The sequence below is a fragment of the Rhipicephalus sanguineus genome, chromosome 10 (assembly GCF_013339695.2).
Source record: "Rhipicephalus sanguineus isolate Rsan-2018 chromosome 10, BIME_Rsan_1.4, whole genome shotgun sequence".
Classification (NCBI taxonomy): Eukaryota; Metazoa; Arthropoda; class Arachnida; order Ixodida; family Ixodidae; genus Rhipicephalus; species Rhipicephalus sanguineus.
This window is the reverse complement of record NC_051185.1, coordinates 65813988-65829069: the sequence shown is the minus strand read 5'-3', so window position 1 is coordinate 65829069 and position 15082 is coordinate 65813988.

The following is a 15082-nucleotide window of genomic DNA, read 5'->3' as shown; positions in this document are numbered from 1 at the left end:
CTGCCGGTGCAAGTCGCGGAGTCCACGACCGAAGTCGGAAAAGCGGAAACCGGGCTAACCGGGCGTAGCATACCTCCGCGGTCATGGCTTGATGACGTTCGTTCAATGCGCACGTCCAAGCGCACGTCCTGTCCCCTTCCTTGGTTCTTGTGTTTTCAGCGCTATGGCTTCATTGAATGGGCGGTGTCAGACACGGCTCCACCTCAGTATTTAGCTGCGTGGGAACGTTGGGCTCAAGCTAAACCTCGGTCGACACGTTCGCTGTTGCCAGTTGTGGAGTGCATGAGACAAAAGACGAGACAATATGTCCGCTCAGTTCTGGACAAAAAAAATTACACCATCTCCCGCTAATGGGAACCATGTGTGGATGCGAAGCAGCGGGGAGCGATTCCTAGCGTCGGTGCACGCGGCGCTTTGAAGACGACGGCCTTGTGGTCGGTGAAGTGTAACGTCAAGGGCGCGCGAGAGGGGGGGGGGGGGCGTAGAAGATGAGAGAGAGGAGAGGACGCGCATGCGCAGTGGGGGTGTGGACGCCTCCCGTGGCGTGCTTGTGCTGGCGCTAACGCTGACACTGGCGGCGGCGTTGACGCTGGCGCTTATCGCGGCGTTGCGCAGGAGGGAATGAGGCGCGCGAGAGGGGGGGAACGTAAGAGAGGAGAGAGATGAGGAGACGCTCATGCGCAGTGCGGGTGTGGACGCCGCGGGAGGGATGGACAAAGCCCCCGCATTAAGCTGCTTCGAATCTAAAACACTTTATTTCAAGAGCTGGTGCAGGCGGGCAAGTTCAAGTGATCGGAGCGTACGCTGTCCGATTGCCGGTGATGTAGATGGCGCTGCCACTACATACGACTATAGAAAAATGAAACAGCAGCAGTGCTACAGCGAAATCCACCTCTTTTTGGTTGGCGTCCGTGGCGCCTTCGTGCACTACTCAAGCTATAGCAGCAGCAACTAAGAGCGTTGAGTGTTGCTGTACCAGTGGCTGTAGCAAAATCGCGCCACTTCAATTAGAAAGGAACAGCAGAAGTAAAGGTGCCCATTCCGATTAATAAAAAAAAATTGGCAACATGCTCGAGCATTCCCGGATACTTGTCGCATGGACATATAAAAACAGTTACATCGTGTAAGCACTCTTAAAATATGTGAAAACAACACAAAAAGAACGCACACAAAACACAGGACGAGTGTACGCGCAGTTCACCAAGAGAAGTGTCAAGCAGGCTTGCACATCAGGTACTGTTCACACCAGCGGTTTTTTGGTCCGCCGCGGTGGTATAGCGGTTACGGTGCTCGGCTGCTGACCCGAAGGTCGCGGGTTCGATCCCGGCCGCGGCGGTCGCATTTCGATGGAGGCGAAATGGTAGAGGCCCGTGTACTTAGATTTAGGTGCACGTTAAAGAACACCAGATGGTCGAAAGTTCCGGAGCCCTCCACTACGGCGTCTCTCATAATCATGTCTTGGTTTTGGGACGTAAAACCCCCGATATTATTATTATTTACACCAGCGGTCAGTATACACATTCGCCCAGTACTTGTTGAATTCACACACTTAATCAGCCACTTCTCATCAGCATCATTATCATCACGAACAACGCATTATGATGACATTCCGTTAGGTACAAGAACGAAATAGCAGTGAATGAAAAGAAGAAAGTAGTAAAACAGAAAGGAGTGCATATATTATACTGAACCTACACTTCCACTTGAGTAGAATAACATGCGTACAAGCTGGGGAGAGGGGGAGGGGACGACAGAGGAGAGTTGCCGAGTTTGACAAACGGGAGTGGTCTACGTAAATGCTTGCTAATTAGATATTTCGTCAATTCTGACAGTTCATAAGCTCATAACGCTGGCTCTACTTCGGTACAATAAACGACAGACGTACAGAAATTTAAGGCGCCAGCGGTGTCGCGCTAGCACGGACGGAACACATTAAAATTCCCATATCACAATTCGGCACGCGCCTCATCTTACCCTGACTGAAACGAGAACCGTGTGCGCCAGAGTGGCTCACAGCGAGCACAAAAGTAATCAACCTTCCACACAGTTCACCTTGAGTTGACCTTAAGTACCAAGTAAACACTCAGCTTGACACGCTCATACATCGTCTCCGGTGCGGAACTGCTCGCAAAAAATTCATTTCTACTCAGAATTCAACGTGTGCAATTTACAACATGTTTCCATGCAGCCACGATGACGAGGATGTGTATCACCGGTTGCTCGACTGGCCCAGGCACATCACACAGACACCCACCCCAACTGGAGCTCATAGACGTGCGCTGGGTTCCTCTTCAGGGGGGGGGGGGCGACGGTTCGTCGCAGCGCCCCCCCCCCCCCCAGCTATGTCAATGTATGGTGCTGACATTGCGCCCGCCCCCGAGTCGCAGCGCCCCTCCCTATTATGTCAACATGTGGGGCTGACCTTGCGCCCCCCTCTTAGGTGAATAGGGGGGGGCGACCCCCCCCCCCCCCCCGTGCTCACGCCTATGCTGGAGCTCATAGGATTCATACCGATCCTTCTCACTTGCGAAAGTATTAGGCCCATGACCATCAAAAGTCCATCACAGAAATGAAAGCCTTTGAACGCCTCTTTGAAGATACTATCAATCGCTATGAGTATTGAAAGACACACATCGCGACTGTGCATCGTACTTATGTGTGCCAGACATTTACGAGCTCTGTCAGAACAACTTTTCAACCTGAATCCAACAATCGCCACCCAACAGTGGCGAGACTGTTGGGTAGCCGTTGCCAGGAAATAGCGCCAAGAATTTCCCACGTCTATTTATATTTTAATAAAAACCAGTGAGTCGGAACGGAACGAAAACCAAAAACGAAAAACGAAAAAAAAACCGATATTTTTGACCGGAACAAAAACGTAACCGAAACGTTATCTATTATTTCGTTTCGGAGTGAAACCGAAATTTTTTTAATCGTTTTTCGGTTCACGAGGAGACTTGGCAATCCGGAACAACTGAAGTCATGCAGCGTGAGCAATTATGCAGATCTCGGGGTACAGTATTAGTGCGTACCTCAGGCGGGAATTCCAGAGCAACGGTATGTTGAAGTTGTGCGAAAAACGAAAACAATGGCAACCAGAGATGTTTATATTAACGCAAGTGGACCTTTGCGCACCTGTCACGCAGGCCAGCGTGGAGAGGGCATTGTGGGCGCTGAAATTTGTTACAGCGAAAGCCGGTTGTGAGATCACAACAGCAGATTTTGGCGCCATAGTTGTCTGCCGCCGCCGGTGTCCGTAACCGCTTTCGCGTAAGATAAGAAAAAAAAGTTCGGCAGGTCCCATGCCTTGTGTGAATCGGTTTCATGCGAAGCAATCAGCGAGTAGTCTATGCTGTATTTTTTTGCTTTGATCCAAGCGTTACGAGGTGATCGACGTGTTTTTGTAAGCATAGTAGCTTTCTGCACATCGTGGCCTTACCAGGCACGTCAAGTACACTGGCGTTTAAAGGATAACTTAAGGAGCACAGACGTGAGTATTATCGAAACGAAGGGCACTTTACGGTGCGATGATGTGAATATCATACGTAACTTTCGTTAGCGTTTTCCTCCGGGGTCGAGCAACGCTTGGATATTGTTAAAGAGACAGGGCGTGCAAACACGGACACAAGAGAGAGACACCAGAAACGCCGGCGTTTGTAGCGTCTTGACTTCTCTCTTGTGTCCGTGTTTGCACGCCCTGTCTCTTTAAGTAGCTCAGCAAGTAGCTCAGCTCTCTGTTATTTTAAGCTTGAATATAGCTTGCTGAATCATAGGAATGCAAATGTAATGTTACTAGACTTCTATGAAAGCGGGGCCAACACTGTAACCACAGTGGACGTTAACCCGGCATTACGCCCGTATCATAGGAGTACTATGTAATGATTATTGCTTTGTTATAAAAATAGATAGCCAGCACTGCAATCAGAATTGACGCTGCTCCGACATTACGCCTGCATAAGGTCTTTTTCCAAAGCTGTTTCAAGACGGGGCGTGGCTCTGTGGTAAAATACCTGACTGCCACTAAGAATGCTGGTATATTTTATAGTGTCTTGGGAGCTGCAACGTATGGCGCTTCAGCCATCATGGGAATGATGGGTAGTACACGGATTTGTCTAAACTTCGTTGCCTGCATCCGCTTTATCGCAAAAAGAAGTTCAGCAAAAGTCAGCAGTTCCACTTCACCACTTTAACCTTTTTAGGCTCACCACTTCAAATCTGGTCACGAAGTTCACAACGATCCATTATTTTACTCGAAAGAAAACCAAAATACAGCAATCAACAAATCCAAAAGTGCGTTCGAAGCCCGCAAGTGCGAAGACTAGGCAAATCCGTGCACTACCCATCATTCCCATGGTGGCTGAACGACCGCAGCGCCAGAGTCCCCTCTAGTTAATTTTAGGGAACTCTATGGCTCTTCCAGCTTTCGCTGTTGCTGTGATGCGTGATTGACGATTTTCGAGGGGCGAAGCACCTCGTGGAAGGTGTCGTGCCCGACAGTTTGACCATTGGCTCTTCATTTCACAGACCAGAAAGCAGTAATAATGAAGGGAAAACGGAAGCCAGAACTAAGACAATATACGAATTATAACAAGAGGATTAAAATAGAAGAGCATTAAAGAGGAACCAGATAAATGCATTTGTATATATATACACTTTATGTCACTCAATTTAAATTCGCAGTGGCAACGCGCGGGTGACGTACGTTGATATACCCATACAATACCCAGTGCTTCGCCACTCGTCATGATTCACATTAGTGGAGATGCGGCGATTTTTATTGCGATAGCAATTATGTGGACAGTCTCGCTGATTTTTGCCGTCACCGTCGTCATGCACCGTGTGTGTATATATATATATATATATATATATATATATATATATATATATATATATATATATATATATATGTGTGTGTGTGTGTGTGTGTGTGTGTGCGCGCGTGTAAGAGCCACAAAGACAAATAATTCAGAAAAACTTTCCGACGCACGGAATCGAACGGGCGACCTCTCGCTTTGCAGCGCGCGGCGTTAGCAGTTAGGCCGCCAGCAGTACCGTCTTTCAGCCTGCTAACGGCGAGCTATTTATATACACCATTTACTTCAGCATGCTTTCTTAGTCACCACATAGATGGCGCGACGTGCGCGCGTGGCGCGCTTTAAAGAGCGTCACCCCGCTCCTGCGAACGCCGTTGCTCTTCGCCCTACAGGGCGTGGTCGCCTTCGTGCGCTTATCTCGAGGAAAGAAGGGGGCGGCCGGGGGGGGGGGGCAGGTGGAGCGGGGGGGGGGGTTGCATGTCTTGTGCTTTCCCCGCGATGTCCGCGCTGAAGTCAGAGCGTACGAAGGTCACTTCGCTCGTTGCAGCGGCCGCGTTCGCGAAAGGAGCGCGCTGTTCAAACAGAAATAAGTAACAACTGCGACAGTTCGCGCTCGTCCTGTGTGTACCTGTTCGTTCGTTTCGTGCGTCCTGCTTTATGTTTGAGCATTGCGCTTCAAGTGTCGAGCTGTGACGCATGATAGTTCGCGCTCGTCCTGTGCGTCCCCTGGGCTCGAGCGACGCGCTGTCAATTTCGAGCGGCTTTCCGTTCTTCGCGTTACATTCCAATTTATTGCTATCGCATTCATTGCTTCGCCGTTGCGGCGAAACTGTGACTTTTTTTATCAGAACAGCGGTCTCGCACATCAAAGAGTACACTGATGACGTGCTGCTTCTGAGATTGTGCTCACTCCCTTGACACAAAGGATTGAGCCCGCTAAAAAAATCGTAATTGACTTAAGAGAATAAATGCTACGACTTCGAAGATATACTAGTTTGTGCTGGTGGGTAGAAATTCGTGGAACAGTTACTTCCGCTCCTCTGAATAACGTGGGAAGAACGTGTTTTACCCCTGTCCCACTTTTTAAAAGGAGGGCGAGTAACCACATCACAAATCAAATGTTTTTTATGATTACCTTAACTTCAAATTTTTGCATAAAAAAACCATTACGTACCGTTATGGAACATTGTTTTTTATTCCGGAGCAGAAACGTAACGCAACTTTTTGCAGTGAAGCAAAATTAAAACCGAAACAAAAAAAAAGATTTTGTTCCGACACCCTAATAAAAACAAACAAATATAATCCGGAACTACGCTTTCATATGGTACAGGAGTGTTGGCGGCAGCCATCGATACCGCCTGTCACATGACGAAATGTCGAACAGTGGGTGACAACGTGACAACTCTCTTAAATGCTCTTCATTCCATCCTTCATTCCTTCCGGAACTCTTGGGTCCGTTGAGGACGCTGTTTACTGCGTTCTGCGCCTGCGAGAAATAGATAAAGAAAGAGAAAAACAAGACATGCTGTGAATGAAGACTCAATGCGGGGACTAAATAATTTGCACTAAAATATTCCTAAACTCGATTTTATTCATATGACGGTAAAATATTGATTGGTGGAGGAGAAAAACGACGTTAACCTTCCGTTTTTTTAGAGACACTGTACTGCATGGCACCAGTTTTCAATTAACTGTTTTTAAGAATAGAGTTTCCTACAATACTTACTAGAGGGAACTCTGGCGCTAGTGTCTATGGGAGCTGCAACGCATGACGCTTCAGCCAGCATGGGAATGATGGGTAGTACACAAATTTGTCTAAACTTCGTACTTTCGGCTCCGTTTGGCTCCGCGTCGGCTGCATCCGCTTTGTCGAAAAACAAAGTTCAGCAAAAGTCAGCAGTTTCACTTCGCCACTTTAACTTCTTTAGGCTCAGCAATTCAAATCTGGTCACGAAGTTCACAACGGTCTATTCTTTTATCCGAAACGAACGCCAAAACACAGCAATAAACAAAGCCACAAGTACGTTTGAAGCCGCAAGCACGAAGACTAGGCAAATTTGTGTACTACCCATCATTCCCATGGTAGCTGAACGATCGCAGCGCCAGAGTCCCCTCTAGTTAATTTTAGGAAACTATGTTTTTAAGGATATGTTGCTTCACTGTTAGATGGTTCCGGCTACTTCCCGGCTATCTTAATCCAAGGGTGAGCGTGACGAAAGTTTCATGCAAAGAATGTGCGAAAGAAACATAGTGACAACACTAAAGTTCTCGTGCACTTAACAAAAGAGTGACGTTTCTATGCAGTTCACAAAATCCGAATGTCCAAGTCAGTGGCGTAGCTAGGGGGGGGGGGGGTGCCCACCGGGCCCGTGCCCCCCCCCCCCCCCAAAAAAAAAAACATTTTTTTTCTCATGGGATACAGAGCACAAGATGACACTCGACCCCACTTATCTGCCCAGATACAATGTCGGATCAAGGAAGTGCCCCCCTCCCCCGCGAAAAAAAATTCTGCCTACGTCACTGGTCCAAGTTGAACTACAAGCGAGCGACGTCCATCGTTGGTAAAAAAAAAAAGCCACAACAAGAACAAGATAACAGAGGTGATTTATGAAGCATGAATATGCGAACATTCTTTTGGTAAGGAGTTGACGCTTCGCCCAAGAGTTACGTCGCTGCACGTCGTAGCCTACAGCATTTTCTCTTGTTTTTTTCGTTGATCGCGTTCGCTATTTCTGGTTCAGACGTGCGCGGCGCCGACTGGTCAGTGGCGGCGGCACCCCGTCGCCGGCCACGGTATACCTGCCCGACGCGGCACCATGGCCTCCGAGATCATACGTTGGGGCCGTTCACTGAATCAGCCAATAGCTGTCGAACCCCCTTGCTCCCGCCTGCCGCGTGGTTTGGGGAAGAGAAAGCAAGCGATTTCTGGCTCTCTTTGACACGATATTACATTTGGCCTAGGTGCTCACACGATCCTTGACTGCAGATAGCAGCGTTTTCTGACTGTATTGACTGCAGAGTTGCACGTAACACGTTACAAGTAATCAATTACTTGTAATCAGACTTTCTTGTAATTGTACATTTAATCGATTACTTTTTCGAAACTGTAGCTTTCTCGGTAAGTAAATAACATTTTCTTGTATATGATTACTGGTAATCAATTACTTTTTTTCCCAAAATTAAGTTATAACCAGTCTTCTACGGCAGTTCTCGTCCCGAAAAATGTGCGACCGCTCTGTAGGGACCCCTCGTTCTGTGAGATGCGGGGTGCCTACAGACAGGGGGCCCCTTCCTTTGGTTCACACATTATAGAATTACACCAGCATGCTCGCGATCAACAGAAAGTAAGGCGCGCGTTTAAAGAAAAAAAGAAAGAAAAGAAAGTACCCAAGGTCATGACGCGCGCTAACAAACAGACGCAGAGCTTCTTGCCATCATGTCATGCACCCCCTCCCCCCTTTGTGTAGTTTTTAGCGCGCTCGTTGGTACGAAAAGAGAAAGAAAGCGTTTGAAGCGTGCTACAAATCCTTGTAACTCCGCCTGTATTTGACGGACTCTAAAAATTCTCGCGGCAGTCGATTCGAGGTAATAAACTCCTTTAAGGGACACTAAAGGCAAATATTAAGTCGACATTGATCGTTGAAATAGCGTTCCAGAAACCTCGTAGTGCTTGTTTCGTGCCAAGGAAATGCTTATTTTGAAAGAAGGCCACGTTTTAGTAGTCCGCACGGCGTTAGCACACTTCAAATCACCCGCCTGAACGGGCCTTCTGACGTAGCTGTTTCCGTGCCCAACGTTGACCGCCTTTACTACCCGGCCGCCGACGCTACGGTTTCTTGCGCAACAGCGGCCATCAGCGTTGCCAAGACGCAGCCACACGCCACTCCGACACTATAGTTCACTGTAACGGAGTTTAGCTTGGCCAGCAGCAGCAGTAGATTAACAACAGTGCGAAAATAGCGAGATCCAAGCACACGCAGCAGTACGCGATACCGAAACTACCACTGAGACACGCAGCTCGGTGAAAACTGAGCCACTCACGCCGTTCCCCATGGTAACGCCAAGAGGTTCTTTTACAGCGAAAGCTGTTATGAGATCATTTCACCGGCCGTTTTTGGTGCCGTAGTTGTCCGCCGCCGCCGCCGCCGCTGCCGCCGCCGCCGCCGCCGCCGCCGGTGTCCGTAACCAGTATCGCTCGAAATAAGAAAAAAACTAAATAAGAAAAAAATTCCAGGATGGAACGAGGTTCGAACCTGGGCCCTCTGCGTGGGAGCCCAGTATTCAACCTCTGAGCCATGCCGGTGCTTGAAACTGCTTTGCAAAAAGGTCCTATACAGGCTTCATGTCGGGAAGGAACCACATTAGCATATGCAATATAGCGTGGTAGAAGAGTAAAATAAGCACCAAACGTCGCACAACGCGAATTCTGTAACCAGGCGTCACACAATGCGAATTGCGCACCGAGTAGGTTGTTGAATGCTTCCAACCCATTACAAAGAGCTCTGCCATAATTCTTCATCGTCATCACGCACAGCATCAACAAAGTGCGCATATTGCCTTACATGCCTTTAGCAGGTACCACGGCTGTCTGTAGAATGACGAAAAATGGCACAGTGCCTACTGCCCTACTTCTCAAAAATTACAATGATTTATAGCGTAGTGGGTTCCTCGCAAGTGCACTTCTGTTGGTTGCCAAGGAAGCCCATAAGGCTCCCATGATCCATTTCCTCAGGGTCTCAATAAAGTCAATTCTCTCTCTCTCTCGCTCTACGTTTCTCCGGTTAAAGTGTGTTATAAAGCGTGGTGGGACAGTTAAATAACGACCGGGCGTCGCACAATATGCATTATGTAATTAGTGCGTCGTTTAAAGCTTCCAACCCATTACAAAGGGCGCAACCATAATTATTCATCGTCATCAACCGCCGCATCAACAAACTGCACATAATCGCTTACATATGGTACCTCGCTTCTCCGCAGAACAACGAATAATGTCGTGCTGGGTGCTTCCCAACTTCCCAAAAATTACGCTGTGGGTACGTTGCTAATGTACCTGTATTAGTAGCCACAGGAGAGTTTATAACGGGCTCTAGAAATGCCGCTCTTCCAGCTTTCGCTGTGACTGTGCTGCGCTTTCCGCGCAGGCCTGGCGTTTTTTTTTTCCATGAATCAAACAGAAACGAACAAGCAGCATTTTATTACGTCTTGTGATGTACAGAAGGTTCTTTTTTTTATTGCTACTAATTTGATTAGTAGTGGTTAATTACACTCGGGACTCTTTGACGTCATCGGGATCATTTCCAAAATGTCCCACTCGTGGCGCACATCGTGTCCTACATTTACCTTAATTCCTCGATTACTAGAGCACTGCTGTTGATATTATACGTTTTAGACGTTCTCACACATTGACCTTTCACTCTGACATTTTTATTTTTTATTTTTTTTCGTCAATCAAAGGCCAAGCCCTCAAGAGCCCAGAAAATGTACTGCTAAGCGTGAGTATTACAGTATGTTTCTGAAAGCTAGTTTCGGTTCTTACTGTACTCTGACGCCACAACAAGGTATGAACTTCTCGTCACGTGCTCGCGCAAGATATCGTGACGTTTCCATGGGCGCTCCGCTCCGTGGCTCCGCTGGTGACGCACAAGCGGTCATTTTATGGTCATTTTGAATGTTTTGGTACCTGACGTCATCACAAATAGTCATACTGGTGACGTCACGATAGTGTCGATGTCAGTAGGTCGACTTTAATTCAAAATAAGATATCTTACCAGCAAGTACCGAGCTCGCAGCTGTCTCTGTATACAGGAGATTTGTATGGCAGAGTAAACTCAGCTTTGGAAATTGGTGTCAGTACCCGTTTTACCACCGCCCAACTTAAGGCCGTCGTTAAGGCGGTTTCATTTTACGTGAATCATTCAATTTTCACTAAGTGACACAAGAGGGCAGTAAGGCGCGGACCACACAACACATCGCCATGAACAGCTATTCAGAAACTAAAGACGCTATGATCTTCGCTAGCTACATTGTAAGACAACGTTTAAATGTGAAGAACACTTTCAAGAACCTCACCGCTGCAACGTAATCTCCTTCTAAAAATGGCAGACTGCGTAGTATAAGCGTAACCTGTGCACTCCCCACCCCTTCCTCCAAGTACTGCCACATAATTAGATTTCTTATAAAGCTAAGCTATATGCGATTAGGGCGATCGATCGTAATGAACGTGGCGGATTCACAAGCTGCTTGCACCGCAGCTCTAGCAACCGCACAAAACGTACGTTGGTCGTCGAAGTTATCCCATTATAAAACCGCGAATGCTCGGCCTGTTTTTCGCGACAGCTCGCCTCTATTGCGGACATCAGGCCTCGCGACGTTTTCATCATTTATATACTGATTGCGCCACGTCTGTTTAGCATTTGCATTCCGATGTAGATGTGTCATTACTGTTAACTGTTTGCTGTACGTCTTATGTTATATACGATGAAAAAAGTCCGTAAGCAGGGAGTGGGTGCTCGAGCCGACGTTTCGACAAGTGGACTTGTCTTCTTCAAGGCTGTCTTCTTCAGCCTTGTAGAAGAAGGTCGCAGGTTCGGCAGGCGCCGAACCTGCGACCTTCGAATAACGCGTCCGATGCTCTACCACTGAGCTACGGCGGCGGTCATCCCCCCGTCCACTTTATAAGGTTTATATGTGCATTTAAACTTAGGAGTGTTAGTCAGCGCCTGTCATTGTCTGTGAGTTCTCATTAATAGTAACTGGGCCTTTACGAGCTAAAACCACGATATGATTATGAGGCACGCCGTAGCGGAGGGCTCCGGAAATTTCGACCATTTGGTGTTCTTTAACGTGCACTGGCGTCGCACACTACACGGGCCTCTTGCATTTCGCCTCCATCAATATGCGACCGCCGCGGCCGGGATCGAACCCACGACTTTCGGGTGAGCAGCTGAGACTTCTTCAAGCGAAGCTTGTTACGAGTTACAAATTTCGGTGGCGGCGTTCTCGTACGCGGAAAACCCGGGGCCGGAACGAAACGATATATGCGACTCCCGGGGGAGCGCCGGTGACGTGAGTATTTGTATGCGCCGTCTTCCAATTATTCAAGCTCTCTCGGTCGTAGCAGGCTTGCAGGCGATCAGCCGTTTCTGATATGGCAATCTGATGGCGTTCCTCGAGCGATGCCAACTGCGTAGGCGCGCCTACACGCCACGCCCGCAACCAGGGGTGCAACAGCCGAAATAGGATTTGGAGCATTTTTGGAGCAGCAAAATGTTGCTTTTGGAGCACAAAATCCAAATTTGGAGCAGTATAACAAAGAAGGCTTACTTTTAGAAAAGAAAACAAAAATACGTACAAACCATTAAAAATCAGCTAATTCGTGCACCGTACACGTGAACACTGCTATTAAAAAAACAGCGTGTTGAGCCACCCAACAGTGCGAACAATGACTAAACTCCACATTAGCATTTGCAGGGCCTGTCAAATAATTCGACAGGCACTGCAAATGTGAACCTGCGAACCTGGCAACCTCGAAATTTGGCAGATTCGTAAAGCAGGAGCAAGTGGGGGTGGAGCAAACTGGCGAAGGTTTTTGACTATTTGTTTCTAAAGGCCGCAGAAACGCCATACACAGCAGCTCCAAATGATCGTCAATAATTTTTTAGACGTCGCAGATCATACTAGTACTGGAAATTACACGGCGCGTGCACGAATCAGTAATTAAGGGGAAAAAAATGTGCCGTGTACCTGACAGCTAGTACTAAAGCCCCTTCTAAATCTCTACGCTTTTCAGCAGGACACCAGTGTACTGCGGCAAAAGTGGCTTAAAAAGCGTTCTGCACGCAATAAAACAAGCATCAGGAAATTTGAGAACCGCTGTACTTTTTTTATTGCGATAGCAATTATATGGACACTCTCGACGGTTTTTTGCCGTCATGTGCCGTATAAAGTTCAAATTGATAACATCCCCCCGCTCATAGTATGTTCAACCGCGGGTAAAAGCGCACGAGTGCGGGCGACGAACGCGGCTGAAGCAGAGATCAAACGAGCCAACCTATCTCCGTCGCTCGGAGGGTGCATGCGATAATACCACTCCGCTCGGGAGGCCTGCCGTCGAAGAGAGGAAACGTCCTGCCCGCCTTGAACGAGCATGAAAAGACGCTATAGGGGAGGGGCGTCGCTCGAGCAGCAACTTTGAACTTTGGTTCTAAGGGCGCTGGCGCGCCATCTCGGCAGCCATCAGCGGGTGGCTCGTATACCCTTCTACGTGCTGCGCCCTCAATGCGAAGACACTGTGCAGAAAGAGCATCTTTCCCTGGAGCAGCCGCACTCCCTTACACCAACGTTTTGCAGAGTTACGCAAGATCGGACACAAAAGAGTCTGCTGCCAGCCCCACTTCGTATAATATTACAATTTGTTGCTATCGCATTCATAATTGCTTCGTCCTTGCGGTGAAACTGCGACTTTTTTCTTTTCAATCGCGGGGGAGGGGGAGGGTTAGGGTTAGGTCTGCGCGTCTGTATTGGATGACGATGCCCACACTGCAGATGACCAACGCGGCCTCCATTTCTAGCTAAAACTTGCGCAACTGAGAAAATTTTGAACTTGGTCGGGCATTCTGGCGCAATTTAAATCAATTTCACGGTTTTGGCTCAGCTTGGCGCAAAAATAAGTCATTGTATCAAATTGGCGCAATTGGCGCAGCTCTTGCACCCTTGCGCAACCAATCAGAACCGTTTCGCTTCCGCCGGGGTGGAAAAGGGCTCAAGAAAGAAAGAAGTAAGCCAGGCACGCACACGCCAAGCTTCGCTTGCCCCGATTTTCCCGTGAGGTAAAGTCTCCTTAACTTTTTGTGTACCTTTTGTGTCTCTAATTACGACATGCCCTCCATGTCGTCCTTATATAATGCCCCCGGGGCCTTAACAAGAAATAAATGAAATGAAATTGGTTGTCGGTGCACTGACCAACGTTTATAAACGTTGGCACTGACAGCAAACGCAAGGGTTGGTTAACAGGAAAGGAATGCGCATAGTTTCCAAAGTGCAACCGCAACAAGAAGGGCAAAATACGGACGCGATACGAGTGGGGTTCACTGCCGCGGAGGATTACGCATGCATCACCGGCAGCAGGATTACCAATGCGATTTGCGATATGTATGTAAAAACCTAAAGCGACCCCAATTCAAGACTTAGGGGTCTGGTATCAGCACTCACCCCGGTTCCATCCCTTTTACCTATACCACGAATGCCGAAACGTATAGTATATACGTTTCGGCATTCGTGTTTCCCTCGCTGCCGATTCTACGCAGAAAGAAGCGCGTGGTTGAGATCTGATCCGTCAGATGCCGCAACGAACACCATCCGACTGGTTTCTGGGATGTAATTGCTGTTTGTCAATTTCTGCTAATTACGTGACTACAATTTTGACTTACGACGTATCTTATTCTCCACTCTATCATATAGAACCTAAAGCTTAACCAATTCCATCCATTTTATGTACGCTTTTATTTTTATCAGGGTTTTCGGACAACTCGCACCGGCGCTGGACAGGGTAATAATAATAATAATATCTGGGGTTTAACGTCCCAAAACCAGGATATGATTATGAGAGGCGCCGTAGTGGAGGGCTCCGGAAATTTTGACCTCCTGGGGTTCTTTAACGTGCACCTAAATCTAAGTACACGGGCCTCAAACATGGCGCTGGACAGGGTGGTCTGGAAGATAGCAAAGAGTGTCACTCGGCACTCGTGGCACTGATAAATAAATATTGTCGCAGAAACGATCAAACATCATTGCCAAAGTGAACGGGTGCAGCCTTATGTCGGCTGCAAAAATCGAATGGACACCTTATACAGGGTGTCCCAAACATCACGCACCGCGATTTTAAAAAAGAGGAACGTCGTTACGCGAAGCACACCTGGTGTATATTGGTCCCAGTATACTGTAGTAACCACTACTAATTTTTTCGCTAATGAGGTTTAGTTAATTAGTCCTAATTATGTTTCTAACTCGACGAATAGTCGCCTAAACATTAAAATGTCAATGATACATATGTAGGCATGCTCAAATGACATCAAACTGCGCTATTTTCAGCAACGTACTAATACGTGCTCATTTTTTTTTTCGGCTGATAAAGAAAGCATGCGAAATATGAAAAATAACACGCGACTACGTTCCCACCCGCAAAAGGTGGGTGATTAGTCTTTACTCGCTACCTTACAGTAGTCCTGCTTGAGGGCGCTGCTTCCTGGTGCGCGCTGCAGTCTAGTCAC